Raw genomic sequence first — 27,253 nt, forward strand, 5'->3', positions numbered from 1 at the left:
TGCTATACCTCGATGTCAAGTTTTTTTTCTGCAACAAACTTAACATGTTGTCGCACGACCACGGATTGTTCAATTTAACCCTTTCGTAGTCAGATTTATTAGATGACTTCGTTCAAATATTAGAGAATTATTATTCCAAAACATAAAAGTGCAAGTGGTTAACGACAGCTTTGAATGGTCTTTTGGAATGAAAAAAAATCTTTTCGCACAATGACAGCCAGTACTGCTCTAACAATATGAGAGTAATTCTTCGAGTAAGTTCAAATCAAACGAGATTAAATGATCTGAACTACAAGATGATATGAAAAGATTTAATCATTTAGGAATTGCAAAAATTCTGCACAAGAACTACTTATCCATGTAATTATAATCATCAATACGAATTATCATTCCGGAAGGGTTAAGGCGAGTAGGATGGAAACAACTCAGCACACATCCCAGCGAATGACGACGATCACCGTTCCGATTGACAAGAACGTGGGCATTTGGAACGACGACGGTGCTGCTGGTGATGCACAACTTGTGAATGTCGCTTGTTGTTCATCAACCGCAAAGCAGAGTCATGCAGTCGTGATTACGCTGATACATGTTCAAGACATTGATTAAACTATTCTAGCACTAAGGCTTCGCCGGTCGCTCTACTCGTATTCGGTTTCCATCTCGCTGCCACTAGGAAATTGATCGCATCCATAACTCGGAATGTGTCACGGTAATTGTTCCACTTTCCAAGGCGACCAACATGTGACAGCTATGCTGGTCATTAGGGAGCCTATAATAACATTCATTCCACCGAAACGGATCCACCTAAATATAGTCCCAAATTAGACAACACGAACATCGAAATCAAATTGTTGAAACGCCAACCAACAACCCGTTCCAGGCAAGTTAAATATGAGCCGAGGGTAGTAAGACAGGCGCTCTTTGCCCCGGGTAACAAACGACATTTCCTTTCGACTATAAATCTATTCACGGATGCAGACGACACTCGTGCTGGTACGTATCCTCCTCAGTCATTAAAATCTACTTTCTACGGAGTGACTTCGATGGTAGGAATAATCTCAAATAAGCGCGTAGTGAAAAAAGCAACGGAGCTAAAGAGAATCTGCCAAGGAAACCTCCGGATCGGAGAACCAGTTGTAAACCGGTCCCGGTGTTGGGTTTCTTCAGAACAGCATTCACTCGTACTCAATTATCATACATATAATACTTCGACGGTAGGATATTTCATTGGAGTTTATTAGCAGCAGTTCTATTCTGCGTATTTCTTTCATTAATCTTAACATTTGAAATGCGTTTTATTTTACTTGTAGAATGATTTCATTTTAAATATTAAATAATAACCATGCTGTTTAAACGTTATTGCAAAAATGATACATATTCTAACTGATCTACTGATTGAGCAATGCAGTGCCATTAGAACGAAGAAATTGAAAATCATCGAAAACAGCGTAATATTGTTAATTGTCCATACATTTGTCATTCTGATATTTTCTTTAGTAATCTGAACAGTTCAATAATAATTTATTGCTCTCGCTTTGATATGCATAATTTGATTAGTTTTCCTCTCCAATCTCACATGGATATCGAATAATAAATTGCTGAATACTTGATAGCATTTAACACCCAATTTCCTTCCTCTTTCGATCAATCATTTGAAAACTTCAACCAACACCTAACTAATCGACGGGTGGTAGTGGTGCCAACCTATGATTCATCGCCATCATCTTCAACGACGTCTTATGATGGTCGATTGGTGACGACGACCGACGGTGCGAACGATCCACGCCTGTTAGGGAAACAATATCATCCGGCATGCCAAATCCGATCGAGCCCGTCAATCGTTCGTTCAGTTGCGTCTCGCCGCGCCAACCGTTCATAAGCCATATATCTTACTATCTATCTGTTCGGGAAACCATCACTCGCACATTAACCATTTGGCTAATTCCGTATTCAAAACCAATCGTTTATAATTGAGTTCAATTTGGGCTCCCGTACTCGCGCGGCTCCACTATTGAACGCAAATTAGATGCCCTTCTTGAAAACGTCCGCCGGTCTTAGACCCAAAAAAGAAAACTGACCACGCGGCCGTCTCGGACTTCGTACAAATGGTTCTATTTTTAGTGTTTGAGGTTTCGACCTCGAATCTGTTTCACATCTGATTTAGTTGGGCCGCCAATTTCGATTGGAAAGCGAACCATTCATACTGTGCCGGGTACGTGGGCATTTGTCTAATCGAATGTCGGCTCATTTGAGCACGTGGTTGGTGAATATTTAGCTATAGTTTATATCGTTGTAGCAAGGGAAAAATTACAGTCTTCGCGATTTTTAGACTTCACAGAGTATTGTAGATCCTGAGCCTTATTTAGTATTTGTCGATCTGTTGTCATGAACAAATTATATTTTCCAGATGGTGATGCTTCTTATTGTCCTTATATCCATCACTTGGAGATTGCAGTCTTGCAGCTCAGTGTACATTCTGTATTTCCACAGTTAACAACTGCGAGGTTTCAAAGCCAAATTACCATTTTTGCGTTTTGATCATGAAGTCAAGTAAATTTCAAAAATGTCTAGACCGGACTGGGAATTGATCCCAGCTTTCAGCATGGTCTTGTTTTGCAGTCGCGCATCTTACCGCACGGCTAAGGGAGACCCCCAGATTTTAATGCAATATGCAGCTAGAAAAATGTGTTTGAAATTTTCGGAAAACCCGGAGACAAGCCAGCCTAAGGCTGAAAGATAATGAAAAAAATCGGAAAAAATGCATTTCTATAATATTTTTATGTTTAGGTATATGAGCCAAAATTTGCAATTTCAAAAGCACCACAAAAAATTATTATAATCTACAGAGAAAGATTTACGCTCTAGTTGCTGCCCGGCTAGAATAGGCAGCGAGCAAAATTATTTGTATGGCGGATCATTTTTCTCCCATAGAAACGGTTATATTGCATGCAGGTCACAATATATTGTTCAAATGTGTGTTACAGAAGATTGTGTCAATCAATATACAAATGTGGGTAAGAAAATTATGCCAAATCTAAATTCAACCGGTCCAATGTGTTGCAGAGAATCGAAGCCCCAAATTGATTCCAAAACCAATTTATATTTGTTCCTTGCATCTACCCCAGACAGCAGGAATGAATATTCCAACACACAAGAATCTAGTTGCTCGTTTTGTGAAACATGACAGCTGCACTGGGATATTATTGATGGGACATTCCGCCTTAAGGTGAATTAATAATGACCATCGTCTTGGGTTTCCTCTTTTTACGCATATAGCAATCCTACAGGTGAGTCCATTTGTACGGCATTTGCTCTCTGTTTTTGAATGGGTTGAGAACATTTGATTGAATGGACATTCAAAAGTGTACGATCACGAATTCAATTAGGATGTTTTATATATTTTTTGGATATCCCTTTTTATAGGTAGAACTGTTTTACACAACTTTAGGACAATAATCATTTTGCCCTTTTGTGTTCTACGGATGCAGTTAACATCTTCCCCTAAGCCAGAAAACTGTTTGGAAAGAACAAAACGTATCACGGGTACCTAACATGGTGATAGCTGCAACAAAGAAAATGAAGCTTTCGTTCGCTGCCGGCCCATACGGCATTCCTTTTTCTGTTCGGAAACATTGCGCTGACACGTAAAGTGCTCCGTTATTTCAGCAATACGAATTTCTCGTCCGTGGGAAATTCTCTAATCTTCAAGAAAGGAGACAAACGATCCTGAATTATCGCAGAATGACCTCTTTGTTCGCTTGATCTAAGCTGTTCGAAATAATTATTCAGAAGTCACTGTTTTCCTGAGCATGAGCATGATTGACTGCTCGCTCCATTTTTGCCGGATTAACTGTTGTTACACAATTCAACATTCTATGAAAGGCAATGGGGCCCTCCTTAGCCATGCGGTGAGACGCGCGGCTACAAAGCAAGACCATGCTGAGGGTGGCTGGGTTCGATTCCCGGTGCCGGTCTAGAGAATTTTCGGATTGGAAATTGCCTCGACTTCCCTGGGCAAAAAAGTATCATCGTGTTAGCCTCATGATATACGAATGCAAAAATGGTAACCTGGCTTAGAAACCTCGCAGTTAATAACTGTGGAAGTGCTTAATGAACACTAAGCTGTGAGGCGGCTCTGTCCCAGTGTGGGGATGTAATGCCAATAAGAAGAAGAAGAAGAAGAAGAAGAAGAAGAAGAAGATGAAAGGCAATACTAGCGTCGGCCGTGGCCGAAAGCAGGTCAATAAGGAATTGGGAAGGGAAACGATCAAATGAAACTGGATAGGATGAAAGACGAGGAATCTCCTGCACTTTCACGAGTATTCATTGGGAGTTTGGAATAGGGCAGGATTGTGTGGGGATCATTTTGGTGAACGATTAGCAAAACTACATGTAGAACTGAGTTTAACACATTATCATTCAGAGTTATGACTTACATTTTTGTACAGGAATATAAATAACCCCATTTATCTATTATTAAAATTGAGGTGTACACTGTACAGTGGCATCAAATTGAATACCGGTGAAAAACATTCAGTAGCTGTGTACAATATTTCAAGTCAATAAGAATGAGCATGAGCTTGAGCTTGTTTGACTGCCCGTAGTTGTTACTCCATTAGGACCAGATCAGCTGTTCTTGCTTGGGACTAGCACTCATCTTCAATGTACAAGTACTGGTGATCTCATTTGTTAGGTCACACTGGCGCCTGTCACGTCAGAATGCAAGTCAATGTAGGGAAAGGGAAGAAGTGATGATGCAATCACTCACCCACTGCAAGCCGAATATACATCTGCATTTTCCACAAGTTTATGCGGAATATTATTGGAAGTTTCGGGTGGGGTTGACGGCCAAAGGTACGTCTTGGTTAACGAGTTGCCAATGCGATAGGAGAAAGCAATTGATGGAATTCTAATTGGATATAGAAAACGAGGCTTCCGGTCATTTCCAAATTCTAGCAGTTATGCTAGAATGTCAATTTGAAGATATAGGATTGAAAGTGGAAACGGCATGGAATTCCATTTCCTGTTCTAGCGATTGCTAGAACATGAGAAATTAGAGAAAGATACAAAGTAGGAGGAATGGGACGAGCCTTGGATTGACCTCCAGCGTATGAGGCAGTATGAGAAAATAAGAATGTGGAAATGGAAAAGTAACCATCTTAATTTAATTTAATTTAATTTCTTTATTTCAGGAGCAGGGAAAAGCCCCTGGGAGTGGAGTTCCTTTCAAGCACCTTCTTCCAGAGGCATAAAACCTCCTCATCTTTTCAATCATACATACAATATTTGGTACCTCCAGTGAGAATTTTTTCTCTGATGTCCAACCTTTCCAAGTCTACAAGGAGTGATGCTCCCGGAAATCACGATTATTTTATGTATTAATCAAACTGATTATGCGAAAAACGTACTTTTAAAGAAACTTTTGGTTAATTATGCTAACAAAGTACAAATCCAACATGAATATCATGAAAACATATTCTGCCGATTCTGCCTAATCAATGGCAACGACCACGATCATGAGAACAACAATGATGAAAAATAATCTTATTTGTATCAAACGCTTCCTCTCAGCGAAGAAAGTGACTGCCAGCAAGATCAAGCTAAACAGTGTATGTTTTCAAAATTGAATTTTCTGTAGAAGTATTCAGAGCGATATATAAGCACATAATTGATGCACTGTTAATACAAAAATAACTAGAAAGCTCATTCATACGAAGCGCCTGACAGATCATAGGGAACTACATAACCCGCGTTCGCTGTTTTTTTGTTCAGTATGGATGGTGTTAGATGCGTGTTGTAGGTTCTTCTTCTTCTTCTTCTTATTGGCATTACATCCCCGCACTGGGACAGAGCCGCCTCGCAGCTTAGTGTTCATTGAGCACTTCCACAGTTATTAACTGCGAGGTTTCTAAGCCAAGTTACCATTTTTGCATTCGTATATCATGAGGCTAACACGATGATACTTTTATGCCCAGGGAAGTCGAGACAATTTCCAATCCGAAAATTGCCTAGACCGGCACTGGGAATCGAACCCAGCCACCCTCAGCATGGTCTTGCTTTGTAGCCGCGCGTCTTACCGCACGGCTAAGGAGGGCGTGTTGTAGGTTAATGTCATGAAATCGTTTTGACACGCAAAAGTAAAGTTCTCGCTTTTTGTTACATTTACTCCAAGTGCATTAGAAATAAGTGAATACCGAGAAATCTTTTTATCCTGCAACTTTATAGGGCCTGCTTCTATTCAATTTCCAAATAAAATAATTACCAAAAATATTGCGATATTTTTGCCTTTTTGTTATATACAGAGTAAGTAAGATCCATCACTGTATTCTGGCATTCTCGTGAATTGCAACTTTAAAAGTTATTTGCTCAATGCGTAAGTAAGTTATGAGCATTTCGAGGAAAAATATTGTGCAAACGGGTCTCTGTTATTTGACGCAGGTAGTGTAATGGTATAAAATGCCTATGAAATATTTAATATTTAATGTATGACATATTCATATAACTAGAATTTTGGAGGTTTTCTAGCTTCACACTAGATATTACATGGTACAAAAAGTGAAACGAAAAAGCAATAATCAATAAAACATTTTTGATACATTTTTTCACTATAGAGAAAAACATTGAGGAAAAACTTAAATTACGTTAAATACAGTCTAAACTACATTCCATTTATATAATGTTCAGAAAACTTGTCAGTAGCTATTGATTTCACAAAATAAATGTCATTGAATAAGGGAAGATCCATTAATTACGTAACGCAAAAATTGGCCATTTTCAACCCCCCCTCCCCCCCATGTCACACTTTTTGCATGAATCATTGAAAATTTTTGTATGGATTGTCACACTTCGGTCAACCCCCCTCCCCCCTCTAAGCGTTACGTAATTTGTGGATGTTCCCTAATAACTATTGTAGAGCCAAAATAGTTCGACGAAATCTTTTGGGATATTTTTCTTACAGTTTGATGTTCCTTGAAAAATCTCGATAGGATCAATGAAACATAAATTGTTTTAGCTTCTTCGGGGAATAGACAAACGAAAACAGGCCAACCAAAAATGATTGGAGTCTGTCATACCAGATAAAACGTGTTTCATAAGAAACTACAGGAGAATTATAACATTCAGATTTTGATAATCTGGCATAGAATAAAGTAAAACTAACGTAAAAATCGTACAAAGAATAGAAGAAAAAACAATCCATCAATCGTTCATGAGAGTATATGTTATTCCTTTTTTTATTCGATCATCGGGACCACACTTTTAGTTGATTTCTCAAAACTCAAAAGTAAACTCTTTAAAATCCTATTTTTTATCTTCAAATGTAAAAAAAGGAGAAATCCGAGAATATCTATGACAGCGCAAAAATGCCGGGCGAAGCCTGTTTGTCCTTTTTTCCAGCTCTAAAAATACATCGACGCTGAGCAACATGGATTTTACCTAAAGCGATCAGTCTTAACAAATCTGGTTCAGTTCACCTCCAACTGTTTGTGGTCTATGGATTCGGGGTGACAAACTAATGCAGCGAATATTGTTCTGAAGGCGGCATTCGATACAGCCCAAGTAACAATTTCATTGCTTGTTGGATTTATTTAATTCTTATAGCGGATTTATGACAGCAGTTTCAAGTATCATTGGTGCTCTTATTGCTATCAATAAACCTCTCATAAATCTGCTGAAAAAGCTTCAAACGTCAAATTGTGATTGATCTTATGGGCAGCTCTATACGGATGTGACGGAGAGCGTAATAAGTCATGTTTTCAAAGTTCGATCGAAGCCACATTTTTTGGACGTAATGTGGCCGACTGAAAAACCTTGATAGGAATATTTGCATTGCAAAGAGTTTATTACGGTGTTCGATGAGAGCAACGTTTTTCTGTTCGATATGCATGATGGCCATATTGAAAATAGAAAAGCATTTTCAAGTCAGTAAAATTCATCACTGAAATTCACTTTTAGACAATATTTACACCGCGCAAAGAACTGTTTTGGCAAATGGTTTGAATCACAAATATATTGGTGATGAAAATAAATAGATTAAGTGGATATTTGGGATATCGATGTCATAATTATGTCCAATGTATTGTCCAGAACTTCATAATTTTGACGGCGCATGGTGCTCAATCTCCCTTTTTTATTAGGTTTCGCAAAAAAAAACTGCTCATTTCAATGAATACATATTGCAGAAAAAAACTTGAAAAATATTTGTTGTTGTCATATTGTTATCTACAATCCATTTTGTTATTATTTTTCTGTGATGTTTTTTTTCTTCTCCTTTTCCAGGCAGCTGCCAGGACAGCTGCCGCAGCCAATTTCCCTTTTTTGCGGGTAGCTTGAAAAGGGTTTCCAAATACTCTTATAATAGGCTTATGGTGGTTATCAAGAGTGGGCCACTTGGTCATATCTTACTCTTGTAGTGGCCTTCAGAAGGTTATCGTGTGGTAGTGGGTTTTATTGCGAGTTCTTATAATTAGATCTTGAAAACCATTCCAAGAGAGGAATAAAACTTAAAATGTTACTTGGGAGTGGACCATGAAATCCATATCGCTAAACTGAAGAAGCTTGGCGTTTCATCAAACGCTGTACTTTGGTTCCGATCTTCCTGATGAACCACTTAAGGTCAGTCCTAACAGAATCCAAGTTTCAAAGTGCTCGCGTTTTCGGGGGCACACCGCTCGATACGGAAGCAACGCACAACTGTCATTTTTATTTTTTCACAGCAGCAAAGCTGAATCAACAAAAAATTACAGTTGTCCGCCGCCTCCGTATCGAGTGGTGTGCCCCCGAAAACGCGAGCACTTTGAAACTTGGATTCTGTCAGGAGTGACCTTAAGTTAAGTAAAAGCATAATTTCTTAAAGTGACGACGTAGGCTTCATTTTGCCTCTCGATTCTTTAAGACAGTTTTAATCTCAAACAACCTTCTAGAAATTATTGTAAAATCTCTTGGGATTGCTTCAGAAATTTATTTGTTTTGTTCTTTAATCCTCTAAAAACCAAATTTTTGTTTTCACTGACTCAAAAACACTTTCTTAAATCGATGTTAGTTAGTTAGTTAGTTAGAGTGGGAGAAATATTTTAATTTTTTTGTAACTAGCTAGGTACGTCCTCCTACGTGGCTCGGGATTGGAACATTTGCATTCCAAACGTCATTTTTCAAATAAAAGGATCCTACAAAACCCATCTAGAGTGCTGCCACGGTGCGCCGGTAGACCGTTATTATAAAACAAAAATGTCCATCAACACCAAGTACAGGGCTCGTTTCCTGTGGTAATTCTGCACCTTTTGACAAATTTAAAAAAAAAATCCCTAGTACGAATCTCGAGAAATCTTGATTTGAAGTTTTTAACTAAGAAATTTCAAAGAAATCTATATTTTAATTCAACACTATTCCCAAAATACTCACAAAGCCGTCCAAAAAGTGGTCCAAGTTGTTTTCAACCAGTTTGCATTTGTTGCCTTTATTACAATTATAAATATTTACAACTGACTAAACTCACCAAACCGACTTAGGTATGTTTTTGTATGGGTTGAAGCCATCTATCTTCAAGAATGATACCTCTCGTTCAGAACCTTTCAATAATTGTCGTGCATGCTGCAGATTGCTGTTGAATGCTGAAGGCGAGAACATTCTGAGCATGAGCAAAACCTTGGGAAATACGTATTATATTCAGATTAAAGTTTGTATTATTTGTCATTATTTAAAAGTGATAAAATGTATTTGAGCATCAGAAGTAAAGATCAAACTTGGAGTATGGAAGAAGTTGGTGAAAAGAAACCGACATCTTAATGGAATTAACGGAGCTTCTCAAAATCACTATCTGAAAATTCGCCGCAAACGGATCATCGGACTGGTAATGACTCCAAGGATGGCGGTCAGGAAAAGCTCTTTATTATCTCGCAAAATAGTACGATTTTCAAGAGTGGGCTCGGCATATCTAATGACATCTCGAGAACCAAAGAAAACATCAAGGAAAAGACAAAGAAGGAATTTTGCAAGCTGTGTGTATATTCTTTTGGTTTCCGGTAACGGCGAAGAAAAAATATTGAGCTTTTGCTCATCTCCGCCACTATACATCAAGTTTGGAGTTGTTAATTCAAGTTGCTCGAGAAGCGCCGGATTGAGTAGAATTGTGGATGAACCAAGTCAACAAATTGCATAGGGTTCACTGGAATCCCGATCTTTCGGATTACGTCACGATAAGTTACTCTACTTAAACATTAACAATTTTCTAATTAATATTTCAATCATCAGGTTCTGAATAATTTGAGAAACGGTTACGCAGGATACAGCTCTTTGAAACTCGAGCATGGTTTTGAAGAAGCAATTGATGGCTATTAAACATGGAAAGCAACACTTATACTAAACTCTAACAAGTTAGCCATAGGTGAAGTTTATGATAGACAATTCTCGAGCAACGAGTTTTTCCCATTAGTCCGTCAGAGTATTCTTCAAAGTTGGCAAAGAAATTGGACACACAACAAACTTGGACGGTGGCTATTTTCTAAAGTTCCAAAAGTTTCTGGATGAGCGTGGTTCAGAGGTGGGGAGTCGGGGCTTCATTCGCGTGATGTCGAGGCTTATGTCCAATCACTATTCACTAAACGCACATCTGTACTGAATAAACCTTGTCGATAGCACCTTATGTAGGTGCCGAGCCGGTTATGATGACATCGATCACGTAGTTTAGTTCTGCTCGGAAAATGACGCCTCCAGAGAGCAATTATTGGATACCTTTGTGGCCCGAGGTGAACAACCCTTCAGGGAAGTTCGAGTTGTTTTGAAAGATCGTGATGTGGTCTATATGCAGGCCATTTATAGTTTTCTTTGTGCTTCTGACATCAAAATCTAATAGTTTGTTTTTTTTCTCTCTATTCAAAGTTTTTTATTGTGTTTAGTCTCTGATTTCTGTTCCGTAGAGCACCATACCTCTTGCCATCCGGAAGATGCTCCCAATCGAACCATTCCTCGAGCACGACGACACGCCACATCGTCCCTGACGCCAAATGCCCGGATGAGAAGCTGAAATTCCCTGATCCCAAATCCTTAGCCCCATCCATCCTTAAACATTATAAACAAACCTCGAATCACCACGAGTACGCTAGCTTCAACCCAGTCAACACAAGATTGTATATGATATCACATAAGATGATGATATGGAAATGCTAATATCATCTTCCAAACTTGGACGTACATGTTCATGATAGCATTAGAGGCGAAAGTATAGAATTGATAGTTCCGTTAGGATACGGCAGGCATGAAGAATGTTTTTATAGAAGTCGATTTGAAAGCGAGCGGAGGGCAATATTTGTGATGGCACATATCGCACGACCTTCCTTCTGCCAAGCTCCCGTATGAAGGGGGAGGGAAGGGAGCTTGGCAGAAGGAAGGTCGTGCGATATGTGCCATCACAAATATTGCCCTCCGCTCGCTTTCAAATCGACTTCTATAAAAACATTCTTCATGCCTGCCGTATCCTAACGGAACTATCAATTCTATACTTTCGCCTCTAATGCTATCATGAACATGTACGTCCAAGTTTGGAAGATGATATTAGCATTTCCATATCATTGTAAATCGTTTAACTTCACGTAGAAGTAACACACGAAATCATTAATTTAGTGATCATATAAGATGCTAAAGTGGAGGCCATATAGGTACTTCACCATACAATATGTACGTATATCGCCTCCACTTTAGCATCTTATGTTGCATCATATACGATTTCGTGTTGACTGGGTACCCTTTTCTTACTAACTGAAAATTTCAATGATATTGATTGTATACATCACAAAAAAACATGGCTCCATAAAGTGTTATACACGCCTGAGCCTACCAAATAAACGAACTTGGAAAAAAAGTTAGCCATACAAAAACATACTTAAATCAGTTGTAATTTTTATAGTTGTAATAACGTCAACGCGTTCTTAGGACCACCTTTGGCGTAGTGCAAGAGAATGGTATGTGGCGGCGAAGGATGAATCACGGACCCTCCCAGATCTACGGCGAACCCAGTACTCAGAAGGTAGCAAGAGCTGGAAGGGTACGACTTGGCGAGCGCAACCTAGGATGGAGAGATGCATCAAACCGTGTATTGTGAAGTCAAATTGATTATTTAGTGTTATCTGTTTAGATATTAACTAAATAAATAAAAATAAACGGAAATAAATACTAAATGATTGGAGACTACTTGGACACCATTTAGGATGCTTTTATATTTTTTTTGGTGATGTATTTTTATATTCTTATATGGGTTCTTTTAAAATTTCTTAGCTAAAAACTTAAAATCAATTTTTCTCGAGATTCCTCCTAGGGATTTTTTTTTTAAATGGGTCCACGGGTGCAGAATTACTGCATGAATCGAGCCCTGTACTTGGTTTTGATAGATATTTTTATTTTATAATAACGGTCTACCGTCGCACCGTGGCAGCGCCTCTAGGTTGGTTTATGTAGGATCCCTCTATTTCCTCACAATTCATCTATTTTCATCTTCTATTCATCTATCAACTATTTCGTATGTTCGAACTATTTCGTAGGCTTCGTGGGCTTCGTGGCCATGCGGTTAGCGACGTCAATCGTCTAGACGCATGTGCTATGGAGTGTGGGTTCGATTCCCGCCCGGTAAGGAGGAAACTTTTACGGATCGAAAATTTTTCCACTGGTCCACTGGGTGTTATGTGTCTGTTGTCTGTCATGCTAAGTGTTAAGTGTTCAGTCTGTACGACCCGTAATCATGTTCTCAGCCCAGCCCGTAATCATGTACCAGAATTTTTTGCAGAGGAGCTCCCTGTTAATGGACGCAACTTTCTCAGTTTAATCTGTGCAGCAGAAAAAATAGCAAATTTATATTTATAGGCTAAGATCAAATAATTATTTATAGCAAGCAGAGCCGTAGCGTGCATTCCCGGCGCCCTTGGCAAAACCTGTTTTGGGCGCCCCTCTCTTACTAAAGAAAGAATGTGCAATATTTTACATTCCAATAACTATTTGAATATCACTTGGCCGGGATTCAGCCAAATCGCACCAAGCGCCAATGAAAAACACTTGCACAAATTGATCACAATTCGTATCGGATATCCTTCTACCCAATAACTGAGGATAGTCAACAACAAATGTACGAAGAAATTGATATGAATTAGATTACTCGATTTTAATTATACGAACAAAATATCACAAGTCAGTCAAAAAGGCGCTTGGGGCTGTTATGCTGAACCCCGACCACTTAGAAGTAAGGTTAAAAAGTTTAGTGAAAGTGTTTAAAGGTGAAGGTGTTTAAAATAGTAAGCAGTATTCGGCGATTTGCCCTGAAAATTTTTGAAATTTTGTGATATTTTTTACTATTTGCTAGATATGGCAAAAGATGCACGGAACTTTGCAGTGTCATGGGTATTTCTGGATCTTCGTATGGAATCTATAGAAGTGTTCAGAACGGGCTGGAAGATCATTCCTTTCAGCTCATATTGTACATAATGGTTGTTTCTTGCACCAAATTGAAGGAACTGACGTACTTTGAAAGTACATCATGGAGGAGGGAACTTTGAAAATCGTGATAAATTATTTTAAAAATCCTGATGGTTGGGACAATAAACTCCAACTCTTGAAATGGAAACAGTGTATTTTGAGTCACGGTTTCTGGAACAACAGACTGGTGTTCTGAATGAAACGAGCAAATTTATCCTAAATCTATATCATCCTTACTCTTACCCCTACCCCGTTATATAAGCCTATAAGCCGTTAGAGCCGTTAGGAACAGTGACAGTTGCAGTCCAAAAATATACATAAGTCCGATCCACTGTTTTTCTGAATATGAGATGCTTAGACTTATTACAATCGGTTCCGAAGATATCAAAGAAGTCAAAATAGCGGCCAAAACTAAAACCAAACCATTTGACATGTTTATTTGATATGAAAGAAATACCTTTTCTTTGTTTTCTTTAGATTACTCAAAATATCTATAGAACTCTGGATTTCGTAGTCGGTTTGTTAATTGGCCCTGTAACTATTAAAATTGTTCTGTTTTTCATACCGTGATTCTTGGTTTTGGCGCCCCCTGAGGACTGGCGCCCTTGGCGGGGGCCAACCCGGCCAACCGCACGCTACGGCACTGATAGCAAGTATGTATACAAATAGGCGAACCTATGTAATGTCCCAGTGGAATAAAGTTCCGTTTAAGTGACACACTGATTGATATAGGGAGTGAGTGCTAGTAATGGACCCCTTTATGACTAAAATTTGCTTCAGCCGCTCCGCTAGAGCGAGCCTCTTGACAAATTGTAGGTACTGGTCCATTTTTGAAGAGCAGGATATATTGACTAAAATTTATTTTTTATTGCATCCACTAGTGTTCAAGCCACCACCGACTGGAAATGACCTACCAGATTGTCACCAATAATATTTTAGTCGACGCAAAGGATTTGTTAAAGGGTAGTGTGGAGCAAAATCAATTGTGAAATATTTAAACTTATCTAAAATAAACATGCATCTTCCCTACTCCTGAGGTTATGTGCAATGTATTGAAAATACTTGATATTTTTTTAGAAGTTATATACAGCCTGTCCAAGTGAAATCTTGGACACCCATCTCCAAATCGTGGTGCTGGCCGGGATACGAGCAACCTTAGGGAAGATCGGGTAACCAACCCCGGTGGGAACTATGGTCGTATGCTGACAGGGAAGGGTTTGCTTCTCTCCAGAGGTGCAAATATTACTGAGCGTCTGTTCTCCATGTCAGGATCGGCTAACAACAGCGTCTGTTCTCCATGTTAGGGGCGGCTGATCATCGTCCGAGTGCCAGCGAGGAACTCTAAACTAAACTGTGCACCATGCTCCACCAGAAATAAGGAGGAATGGTCCTCCGGAAATTTAGGGGTTTGGTGTCAGGCCCTGCAAGCCAGCCTTTAAAAGTCCTAGGCAACGAACCCTCAACATGGGACTGCGGACCGGAACCGGCGGCGGGGACCGCTGCGACGAAAAGGGACTAGCGGTTGGAAACTCGGTTCGTGGAACTGCAAATCTCTCCACTTCATCAGGAGCACCCGCACGCTCGCCGATGCGCTCAAGGACCGTGGATTCGACATCGTAGCGCTGCAGGAGGTTTGTTGGAAGGGATCAATGTTGCGAACGTGTAGAGGTTATTATACCATATAGAGCTGCGGCAACACACACGAGCTGGGAACTGCTTTCATAGTGATGGGCGATATGCAAAGGCGCGTGATCGGGTGGTGGCCGATCAATGAAAGAATGTGCAAGTTGAGGATCAAAGGCCGGTTCTTCAACTTCCAGCATAATCAACGTCCATAGCCCACACTCCGGAAGCACTGATGATGATAAGGACGCATTCTACGCGCAGCTGGAACGTGAGTACGACAGCTGCCCAAGCCACGACGTCAAAATCATCATAGGAGACTTGAACGCTCAGGTTGGCCAAGAGGAGGAGTTTAGACCGACTATTGGAAAGTTCAGCGCTCACCGGCTGACGAACGAAAACGGCCTACGACTAATTGATTTCGCCGCCTCCAAGAATATGGCCATTCGCAGCACCTACTTCCAACACAGCCTCCCGTATCGGTACACCTGGAGATCACCACTGCAGACAGAATCACAAATCGACCACGTTCTGATTGATGGACGGCACTTCTCCGACATTATCGACGTCAGGACATATCGTGGCGCTAACATCGACTCTGACCACTATCTGGTGATGGTTAAACTGCGTCCAAAACTATCCGTCATCAACAATGTTCGGTACCGACGACCGCCGCGGTACGACCTAGAGCGACTGAAGCAACCTGATGTCGCCACTGCATACGCGCAGCATCTCGAGGCAGCGTTGCCGGAAGAGGGTGAGCTCGATGGGGCCCCTCTTGAGGACTGCTGGAATACAGTCAAAGCAGCCATTAACGACGCAGCGGAGAACAACGTCGGGTATATGGGTCGAAGTCGACGGAACGATTGGTTCGACGAAGAGTGCAGACAGATTCTGGAGGAGAAGGACGCAGCGCGGGCGGTTGCGCTGCAGCAAGGTACCCGGCAGAACGTGGAACGTTATAGACGGAAGCGGAGACAGCAGACCCGCCTTTTTCAGGAGAAGAAACGCCGCCTGGAAGAAGCGGAGTGCGAGGAGATGGAACAGCTGTGCCGTTCTCAAGATACACGCAAGTTCTATCAGAAGCTCAACGCATCCCGCAAAGGCTTCGTGCCGCGAGCCGAAATGTGCCGGGATAAGGATGGGAGCATCTTGACGGACGAACGTGTGGTGATCGAAAGGTGGAAGCAGCACTACGAGGAACATCTGAATGGCGCTGAAAGTACAGGCAGTGAAAGTCAAGGCAGCGGAGGAGACGACAACGTCAGTTCAGCGGACGATGGAAGCCAACCAGCCCCCACCTTGAGGGAAGTTAAAGATGCCATTCAACAGCTAAAGACCAATAAAGCAGCTGGTAAGGATGGTATCGGAGCTGAGCTCATCAAGATGGGCCCGGAAAAGCTGGCCACTTGCCTACACAAACTGATAGTCAGAATCTGGGAAACCGAACAGCTACCGGAGGAGTGGAAGGAAGGGGTTATATGCCCCATCTACAAGAAAGGCGACAAACTGGAGTGTGAGAACTTTCGAGCGATCACCATCCTTAATGCCGCCTACAAAGTGATATCCCAGATCATCTTCCGTCGTCTGTCACCATTAGTGAACGAGTTCGGCGAACACTCCAGTTCGTTCGAATCGCGCCGGGGACTAAGACAAGGTGATGGACTTTCGTGCCTGTTGTTCAACATTGCGCTAGAAGGTGTCATGCGGAGAGCCGGGTGTAACAGCCGGGGTACGATTTTCAATAGATCCAGTCAATTTATTTGCTTCGCGGATGACATGGACATTGTCGGCCGAACATTTGCAAAGGTGGCAGAACTGTACACCCGCCTGAAACGTGAAGCAACAAAAGTTGGACTGGTGGTGAATGCGTCAAAGACAAAGTACATGCTTGTGGGCGGAACCGAACGCGATAGGGCCCGCCTGGGAAGCAGTGTTACGATAGACGGGGATACCTTCGAGGTGGTCGAGGAATTCGTCTACCTTGGATCCTTGCTAACGGCTGACAACAACGTTAGCCGTGAAATACGAAGGCGCATCATCAGTGGAAGTCGGGCCTACTACGGGCTCCAGAAGAAACTGCGGTCGAAAAAGATTCGCCACCGCACCAAATGTGTCATGTACAAGACGCTTATAAGACCGGTTGTCCTCTACGGACATGAAACATGGACAATGCTCGAGGAGGACTTGCAAGCACTCGGAGTATTCGAGAGACGGGTGCTTAGGACCATCTTTGGCGGTGTGCAAGAAGACGGTGTGTGGCGGCGAAGAATGAACCATGAGCTCGCCCAACTCTACGGCGAACCCAGTATCCAGAAGGTAGCTAAAGCCGGAAGGGTACGATGGGCAGGACATGTTGCAAGAATGCCGGACAGCAACCCTGCAAAGATGGTGTTCGCTTCCGATCCGGCAGGTACGAGACGGCGTGGAGCGCAGCGAGCGAGATGGGCAGACCAGGTGCAGAACGACTTGGCGAGCGTGGGGCGTATCCGAGGATGGAGAGATGCGGCCTCGAACCGTGTATTGTGGCGTCAAATTGTTGATTCAGTGTTATCTGTTTAGATGTTAACTAAATAAATGAAAATGAACCCATCTCCAAATACGAGTTTAAAAAATTCACAAACCACTGGTAAGATCCATTTTTATTACAGATGAATCTCTACACTTCATGTGATATTTTTGGCATGTTTAATCCCCTTCCAAATTAAGCTATTTGCTCTACTTTCCAGCTCCAGTCTTTTGTTGACCCAGAGATCCTATTTATTTGTAAAGTTCCCACTTTAGGAATCCGCATCACCGAATAGCATTTTAACAGTTCTTTTAAAGAAAAGGCATTTAAAACTTCTATTCGCAGTGGATTTGTCGAACTTGTACAAAGACAAGTTGGTATAAAGCTATCAGTACACTCTTTGTCACAATGATAAATATTTGTCAAGTCTGCCTGATATCCATGCCGATATCTGATCAGTTTTTTAGATGTCTAGATGAACTTGTCAAATATTTGTTACCACGACAAAGAAAGGACTACGGGCTTAAAACTAAGAGCAAACGGTTGACCATTCCACCAATCACCGTCCCATATGGTGCTCCCACGCATTTGTTTGATTGCTTGGTCGGACGAAAGTAGTGACGCCTGTGGCGGTGCCAGAGACTGGTGTTTTCTCTGGCGCCCTTCGTTAAATGAACTGCACCGGTTTCCTTTCCCAACTCGAAATATGGCTGTACGTAGTTATAAGTACATGTATTTATCATCGGACCATGTACGTACGGCGTGGAGACCATTTGGCGCCTACGCGATTTCAAGTCCTCCCATCCATGTCGTGTGCCCGACAGCAATATTATTGGCAGTTTGCAACTTGCATCGGCATCATCTGTGGGATGTGATTATTTAGGTAAGCACACTGGGGGGACTGCTGCAGCCCTATATAAGTAGGTATAGGATAGACGATGACGACGGCGACGTGGAGTTTCGAAGCCAGACGAATGAACTTGAGCTAAATGGGTGACCGCATACATGCCACAGCAAATAGTCTTCGAACGTGTGATTTCAGTGTTCGTAATTGTGTCTAATTATAACTAATAATGGAGGGTAGAAAATGAAGAATATTTTCACAGCGATAAGGGTATTGAGATTTGAAACTGTCAAGCAAATTTTCTTCGACACCCAACCAACGACTGTTAGATATTCTAACGATTCTGTATAAGAACCTAACAAAACCTGTATAGAAACTGTACATATGCGAAAATGCTTGATTCTTATACAAGTATTGTACGAGACCTTACAATTTTGCAACCTCTTCTTACCATATTTGTTTGTGAGCTTAAATTTTTTTTTCGTATAAGAATCTAATAATTTCGCATATGTCCAGTTCTTATTCAGGTTTTAGTAAGTTCTTGAACAAAATTCATGGAAAATCTAAAATTCACTGGATGGGTGTAGGCTTAAGGATTTGCATTCGATTTTTATTGGTTTTGTATAAGATTGAAATGGGTTTGAATTGGTTTTGTAATGGATTTGAATTGCTTTTGGATTTGAAATGAATTGGATTTAAATTGTATTTAAGTTTAATTATGATAGGATTTGATTCAAATTTGGATTTGGATTAGACTTAGATTAATTTTGTATTAAATTTGGATTGAATTTTTTTTAATTAGATTTGCATTTGAATTCAAACCGGGTGGGATTTGGATTGGGTTGGGATTCGATTTAGAACGGTTTGTTTACTAGAGATAATAGATATATGTAGTTAAGTTCTACAACGAGAATGGAATTTACGTATGTACATCCATCGTTACAAGATGCAGGGAAATCAAAATGGATTTTCTACCTTGTCAAATATGTTCCATTGTCAACAGAATCAAAGCATGTATTGCCGTAGAAGACGCAATAAAGTAGAACCTTCACTCCAATCAATGCCATTTGCCTCATTCGGCAGCCTGTACCAGTCATCAAGTTAGTAGGCACAACCAAAACATGTAGAAATCAGACCAGCGCGTAGTCATTATGACAATAATTACACTTATTGTGAGTGTAGCTAAGTACAGTTAATGCAATTGTTCTCGGGGAAAAACTGTGACCAAACTTACATTTGTTGTGCAAACACCATACGCCGTTACTCCTTTTCTGTTATTCGCCTGAATTATTTGTTCGCGGTGCAGCCGGCTGTAAGTTAAGAAACACTATTTTCTCTTGTCACACTTGTTATGATGTTTGTGAATTGGATAAATATAAGTACATATATTTTTGTTCTCACGTGTATCACTATTACGTTTGTATGCACTGCTCATTGAATGTATTGAACTGAATTTATCCACACTCCTCGCTGTCCGAGAATGTTTATCATCGGCGGCTCGGTCGTAACCGGTTTCCGGTAAATTTCGTTATCTACCTCGTACGAAACAACTCGCTTCAACTTTCCACTAACCAGCTAGGTAACTCTTCTTCGCCGATTTTTATCGATATTGTTGAATAAATCCTCTCAAGTCAAGCCAAAAAAATACACCAAATTGCACTATTTCACAACACCCAATGTTTATGATTCAAAAGCATATCATAACCAGATTCGTTTCAAAGAGTGCAATGAACAAGTTTCTCCAAACTGCACGACAGACGGTTCACCTTTATGCTGCCACCTGGCAGGCGTCGAACACGCGCTCACGAATATCCATTTGCGCCTCGACCAACCTGAATCGACAATCTAAGCCGTCGTCATCACCGCACTTAGAACGTTCTCACTGTATACCAGACTCCTAACTCTCCAGTCTGCTTACGAACGGCATAGGAATAATGGGCAGCAAACTAAACGTAGCCAAGCTGCTCCAAAGTCCGAACGTAGAGAACACCGTTCGTCGCCAGCGCACTGTACTCGCATGTAATCCGAACCAACGCTTCCCAACCGAACCGACCGAATGCTCACAGATAACTGAATCGACAGTGTGGAAGTGAAGCTTTTTGGATACCGATCAACGAACGTTGTCATGCTACCACGCCGCACACCCGTCGTCCAAACCGAGCCCAGCGAGGAAAGCACAACGCTTTTCCTCCAACGAGCGCCCAGCCTAAGCTCTGTGTATGAGTGGCGCGCTGCTGGTCTGCTGTTGGTGGTTGTTCGTGGAAAACCGGCTCGCGTGGAAAGCTTTCTTTGTGTATAGAGTAGCTGTCTAATGTTGTGTAAATAGTTTGTTCGGAGATTGTTAGACTGACTCAAGTCATTTAGATATTCTAATTTTGATGCTACATCTTTAAGAACGATTTCTTAGTGAGTCCATGAATATTCTTTTTTTTCTATTATTTTTGTCATTCAAGTGTCGAGATATGCACTGAATTTAGCAAAGTATTCTGTTCTTCCAAATAAAAAAAAACTATTTTCCCAGTTTTATTAAAATTATAACAAGTTTCGGATAATTCGAGAAAGAAAAATATTATAGATTATCTAGTCCGTTTGAAGGCCCATGCGTGACCCCAACGCATTTGTATGGTTCTATGCGCGAATTATTATCTGATTACACATTTATTTTTTCAACTTATACACTGTACTAGCATTGAACATAAGAACAGTCTAATATCAAAATTAGAACAGCATAAAACAGATTGAATTGTCGTCGTTGTGTTGCTTTGGCGGGCAAAGTTTTGCCGGTGGAGTAGTGAAACCAATCACAGACGAACGGCGGTATCGAGTAGTCAGTCATTTATCGTTGATGCAATATAATTTGCATTGAATATGCCTGTCACCTAGGGTTGTTCTATCATGTGCTGTTTTATTTTAGGCATTGTTATTATTTGCTGTTGATCAAGGAACTTATATCGATTGATGATATATATTTTTCTTACTGGAGTCGATTCTAGTGCATTGCACTATTCCATTTGACAAGTTGCGAATTAAATGATATATTACTAACCAGCCTTATTATAAAGGGTTTCCATAAAAACCCAAGAAACCACCTGGATTCAAATTTACTGCCTCCTCAGAAATTTTAGTTTTTTTCTGAGTTCCATTATTAACCTTTCAGGACACGCGCCAACTTTTGTAATACAAGCACGTGCATTGTAATTTTTACAATAGTGTTAGGTTGTCCGTTTATTATTATTATATCTTTAAATACTAAGGAGATAGATACTTGCAATATTCAACAAAGTTGTTCAGGATATCCAGGGCTTTAATTTGAAATACAGACTAGTTGGGAATTCATCCGTTTGGCGGCGCTAGCATATGTAGGATGACTTAATGGGGTGGATAATTGTTTGTGTTCAAGTGGTCAAACCATCGTGACGGAGGTTGTATATCAGGGCTGCCCAACGTACGGCCCGCGGGCCGGATGCGGCCCGTGGCTCCATTTTTTGTGGCCCGCGGCGTGTGATAAAAAATACTTCATAACCAGCCCGAAAGCTTTTGTATCTGGCATGAAAAGCTCCTTCTCATTGTTTATTAATGTGAGTGCATATTTCTTAAACAGATGTAGTGTTCCGTGACCTTAGCTTCTGTCAATCAGCTTGTAGAAGCTGTATTGTATAGTAGCCATGATTTTTAACTCTATGGTGTATATTTATTAATAAAAACTGTAATTTATTACTGATTAAAAGATAAAATCTGTTCAAGAACGGAGTCGAACGATGCAGCACAGGCTAGTATTGCTGTTAATACAATTTTGGCATTACGGATGAAACCTTTCCAGGACGGGGAGCTTGTTAGAAAATCGGCTGTCGGCTTCAGTAGCATTAGTTTGTCGTAAAGCACGATGAAGAGTTACAGTTCTCACAGAAGATTTGAAAACTGCGTTGCGTGAAAAAGGCTCCTGGATGTACCTGCTCGCAATCGATGAAAATACTTAATGTAAAAAACAAGGTACATATAGCTGTCTTAATAAGGGGAATTTATGATCATCTTCATATTTATCACAAAGGAATTAGCAGTCTTGATCCCAATGAAGGAAACGACTACCGGTATCGACCTGGGGAAAGCTGTTAAGACCTGTATGAAGGAGCTTGAATTCATCTTTGAAAACTGAAGGCCTAACAACTGATGGAGCTCCGGCAATGATAGGAAAGAACACTGGCGTTGTGACACTTGGAAATTAAAGCAATTTGTTTATTGTTTTTTTTTATCAATTGTTAATCATTTTTGCATTTTTCATCAAAAAGGATCTATGTACAAAAACGATAAATAATCGTGATGTAGCGTCGCTCGTTATTAAGAAAATCAACTTTACCTACGCGAAGAAACTCAACCACCACTAATTCAGAATTATGTGGACGGAAATGGAAGCAGAATACGGAGATTCGTTGTGTTAGTTCGTTGGCTAAACCATGATACCTTGCTTAAGAGCGAAGAAAATCACATTATTTTTACAAGACACATTATTTTAAGACAAAGCTAAACCAATGCCCAAGCTGCATGATCCTGAATGACTTGGCCTCTATAGATCCTGAATGACTTGGCCTCACATGTCACTAAACATCTCAATGACTTGAACATTAAGCTGCAAGTTAAGGATCAATAGGTTGAACTTTCATTATCCAATATACAAACTATTGAAACAAAATTGAAACAATTTGGCACAATTGATTGTCGAAAACTAATACTAATCTACCCTAATCCGTTAGATAACAGTTTCTGCAAATCTGTTGAACATGCTGGTAAACTCGAAGCCTTTCGACATTACTTTCAAGCCTCTTCGCTAATGTTTGAGAAAACCGTTCCTCAATACCTTTTCCTGATGCAAATGCACCTGAAATGTTTCAAATGGAGATAATTGACCTCGAATGCAACAACGAGCTCAAATTTAAATTTCATAAAGACAGTTCTCTTGTAAGTTATTTTCTCTCTCCAGAAGTACATATCTGTGTGAACAGCGCTTATCAAGAATGAAAGCAGTAAAAAGTAGTTGCTGATCTTCATTATCTGCTGCCAAATTCGATCACCGATTGTGAAGTCAATATGCGTCGAGTATTGAAAAGAAGTCACCAACTCCATGTTCTGTTACTTCAAAAGAAAAAGAAAATAAGCACACACAAAAATGATTGCTTCTTCTTCTTCTTCATTGGCATTACATCCCCCACAGGGACATTGCCGCCTCGCAACTTAGTGTTCATTCAGCACTTCCACAGTTATTAACTGCGAGGTTTCTAAGCCAAGGTAGCATTTTTGCATTCGTATATCATGAGGCTAACACGATGATACTTTTATGCCCAGGAAAATCGAGACAATTTCCAATCCGAAAATTGCCTAGACCGGCACCGGGAATCGAACCCTGCCTGAGGGTGGTCTTGCTTTGTAGTCGCGCATCTTACCGCACGGCTAAGGAGGGCCCCTCTTAAACGCCTTGCTTAAACGCAATTATATTGTGTTTAGTTTTTCCTTTAAAAAATGGGCCATTCTGTAAAACTTGATCCCATTCTGAAAAAAATGTATTTTACTTTGGTTATTTTGAAAATGTTTAAAAAATATGTTCCGAATATTTCCTGGCCCGCCAGCAAGTGGCCAATTTGAAAATTGGCCCGTGGCTTGAAAAGGTTGGTCAGGCCTGATTGTATATAGTTCGAAATTTGACTGATAAACAGCGCTAGTGTACAAAGAATATCAGTCTAGTTAGATATCCCAAAATCTGTAAAATATAGAAAGTTGCCCTCTGCTACAAAGCTGCTCGGGTGGTTAAAACCATAGTAACGGAAACAGATTAGTTTAGAATTCAACCGCTCTGCGACTCTAGTTTTAAAAAAATACAAGCTTGAATGGCTATCTCAAAATCTGTAAAGTTTAGAAAGTTACCGTCTTCTACAATATGATGTAGTTGGTAAGAATTATTGTGATGAAGGAAAGTTAGTTTTTGAATTCGATCACCTGGCGGCGTAAGTGTAAGAGGAATTACTCAGTAGACGCTAGGTTGCGAATTAACTTTAATTGAACTGAACCTGAGTTGCGTGCTCTTGCCAATGCGGTTGGGTCTGAGCTTGACGACCGACTGGCAAATAGCTCACACAACCTCACTTGATCAGTACAATTGCTGATAAAGAATGTGTACAGCCGCCAGACATTCAAAAAACTCACGCTCCTCTAATGTGAACGTGTACTATACACATGCGGAAGTGTTGGCTTGACAAATGGAATGCGAGTGATTTGACTAAGCGTCCAATTTGGGAATCTCGAGCTCATTCAGTAGCCGACGGAGGTCCTTCATAGCTTAGTTGGTTAAAGCACCAGTCTAGCGTACTGAGGGTCGTGGGTTTGAGTCCCATCCAAGGGAAAGTGGTTACCTCCAATACATTTTTCAAATCAATATCTTCCACATAATGTACATATTCACATATGAGTTTTCAGAACATTGTAAAAGGAATTTCATGTTAGGTTAGATATCTTGAAATCTGGAGGTTTAGAATGTTGATTTCTCCTACAGAGTTATTCCGAAGCCGAAAATCAATATGGAGGCGATCTTATATATAGATGTGCTCGACTTGCGGTTAGCGGCAGTATAGTCAGTGTCAGTTCCAATTGATATCACTGGACGACAAAATTTGACAAATATCTTGTTAGATGATTAATTGGGAAAAATCCGAGATTTTTTGGTCACAAAATAGGACATTCTTCGTCACTTAGCCGGCGTTGAAATTATTTTCATGTTTGCATGCTTAGAATAGCTATTCATGTTCATAGAACATGCATAGAAGTTAAAATACTAAGTTACTACCATAACCTAAGTTATTATGATATATGTTTGTTCCCACGAGTGTTTTTCAGGCAAAAAATGGGCCTTCTAGGGGGAACGGTAAGTAACCAGTAAAAATGTTCAGCAGCAAATAAGCATAATAGCATATGGAGACGCATGGTACATTTGTGTAATGATTCATTTGGTGACATAACTTTTTAAGCAAATTTCATCACTTCCGTTTAATTAAATAAGGTATGTTATTATTATTATCTTTATTAATAAGGTTTTCGGCCCTGGGCCGCTTCACCTCGCGGAAATAAGGTATTATAAAATGCGCCGGTAGGGTAAAACGTGCCGCCACCACCTTTTATTGGTTTATAACCCAAATTTCACCTCAAAATCGTAAGCAGCTGAAGCCAAAAAACATTTGTATGCCGTCAAACAAAAAAACTCAGTCAAAAACTCTGTATTAAATTTTTTTAAAATAAAATATTATTTTGACTCATTTCAACGTAATTTCGGCGTTTACGTCCTCAATGCTTTTCTTTAGACGCAAAAACTGTTTTCTCCTTATTACCACCAGTCTGAGACATTAACTAACTTAAAGGATACAGTTGACACAATTCTTGAGCAGATGGTGAAATGTATTGGAATATTTTAATTATCATTTTTGGGTGACGCATATTGCCTAGCATCGTTCATTTTGGATTGAAATTCTCAATTTTTGAATAAAATTGTTTTGTTGCAATATTACTGGCTTTACATGGACATTTTTTGACCATATAATGACTGATATGTTGGATTATTGATAATCACTTTGAAAATACATGTTTTCGGAGGAAATCACCATTAAATTAAGTGCTTAGCTTAGGGAGCGCATATTGACCGCATCTCCCGTACAGTTCAAAATAGTTTGATGCAGATGATATAGATTATCCAAACTGTTCTGGGGTTTAGATCAATTGGTCTACCAAGTCAACTTCCCTCGAGCTCAAACCAAAACCAACTTAGCATGTCCCTGCAAGTTCCTAGAGCCCTTGTGTATTATACAGAGCTCAAAATAATTTGATGTAGATGGTCTTGGTTCTCCGAATTGTTCTGGAGTTCAGCTTAATTAATCTACCAGGTCAACTATCCTCGATATCAAACCAAAATCAACTCAGCATGTCCATGCAAGTCCCTAGAGCCCTTGCGTATTATATGCAGCTCGAAATTATTTGATGCAGAGCCCTTGCGTATTATATGCAGCTCGAAATTATTTGATGCAAATGTTCTAGGTTCTTCAAATTGTTCTGGAGTTCAGATCAATTGGTCTAAAAAGTCAACTACCCTCGAGATTAAACCAAAATCAACTCAGCATGCCCAAGCAAGCCCCTAAAGCCCTTGCATATTATATACAGTTAAAAGAGGGCTCTAGGGTTCTTTTTATATTTTCCTCGCGTTAAATTCTCGCGAAGAATAAACAATTAAACAAGCTAAGGAAATATGGATAATATTCAAACTAATTAGTAGAATAGAAGTTTCATAGGTCATATCACTTTCCATGGTGCATCCCGATCTGTGTTTCTGATTACCCTACCCAATCAATAAAACTTCCTTTCCGTGGTATTTAATTGTGGAGATTCAGAGGTATTCTCGGTCTCTAGTAGCAACAATAACCGCACACTAACATTCCCTTCCTTTCCCAACGTATTGTAAGGACTTGGCCGGCGCCGTTATTGATCAACATTCGAGAGCTGTTGGATCGTGCACTTCGAGAATAGATGGTAAATCCCAACCACTATTCACTTGGATCGAAGTGCAATTCGCACCAGCTCTGATCAATTACGGAGTAGCAACCATTGATATGTACAGTCAGTCTAAGCTAAGCTAAGCTAAGATAGTTGCTGCTAATCATTTTCAGTTTTCACTGCTAGGAAGTGAGTGTGAAAAGGCAATGGTATGTATATCCTACATTCTCAGTCACTGAGACTGAGAATTCGCACCACTGGTTTCAAGCGCTTAAATACTTACTGTACATCAAAAATTACAT

The 27,253-nt window shown here is 40.3% G+C and overlaps 1 protein-coding gene across 1 annotated transcript in view; it reads right to left on the minus strand.

Moving 5' to 3' along the window:
• Nucleotides 1–20,507, minus strand: part of LOC134212775 (clavesin-2-like) — a 72,516-nt gene extending 52,009 nt beyond the window's left edge. The window contains exon 1 of the mRNA XM_062690930.1: nt 19,666–20,507. The gene's annotated coding sequence lies outside the window, so the exon portion shown is untranslated. The remainder of the gene's footprint in view (nt 1–19,665) is intronic.
• Between the last annotated feature and the right edge of the window lie 6,746 nt (nt 20,508–27,253).

The sequence above is a fragment of the Armigeres subalbatus genome, chromosome 2, assembly GCF_024139115.2.
Source record: "Armigeres subalbatus isolate Guangzhou_Male chromosome 2, GZ_Asu_2, whole genome shotgun sequence".
Classification (NCBI taxonomy): Eukaryota; Metazoa; Arthropoda; class Insecta; order Diptera; family Culicidae; genus Armigeres; species Armigeres subalbatus.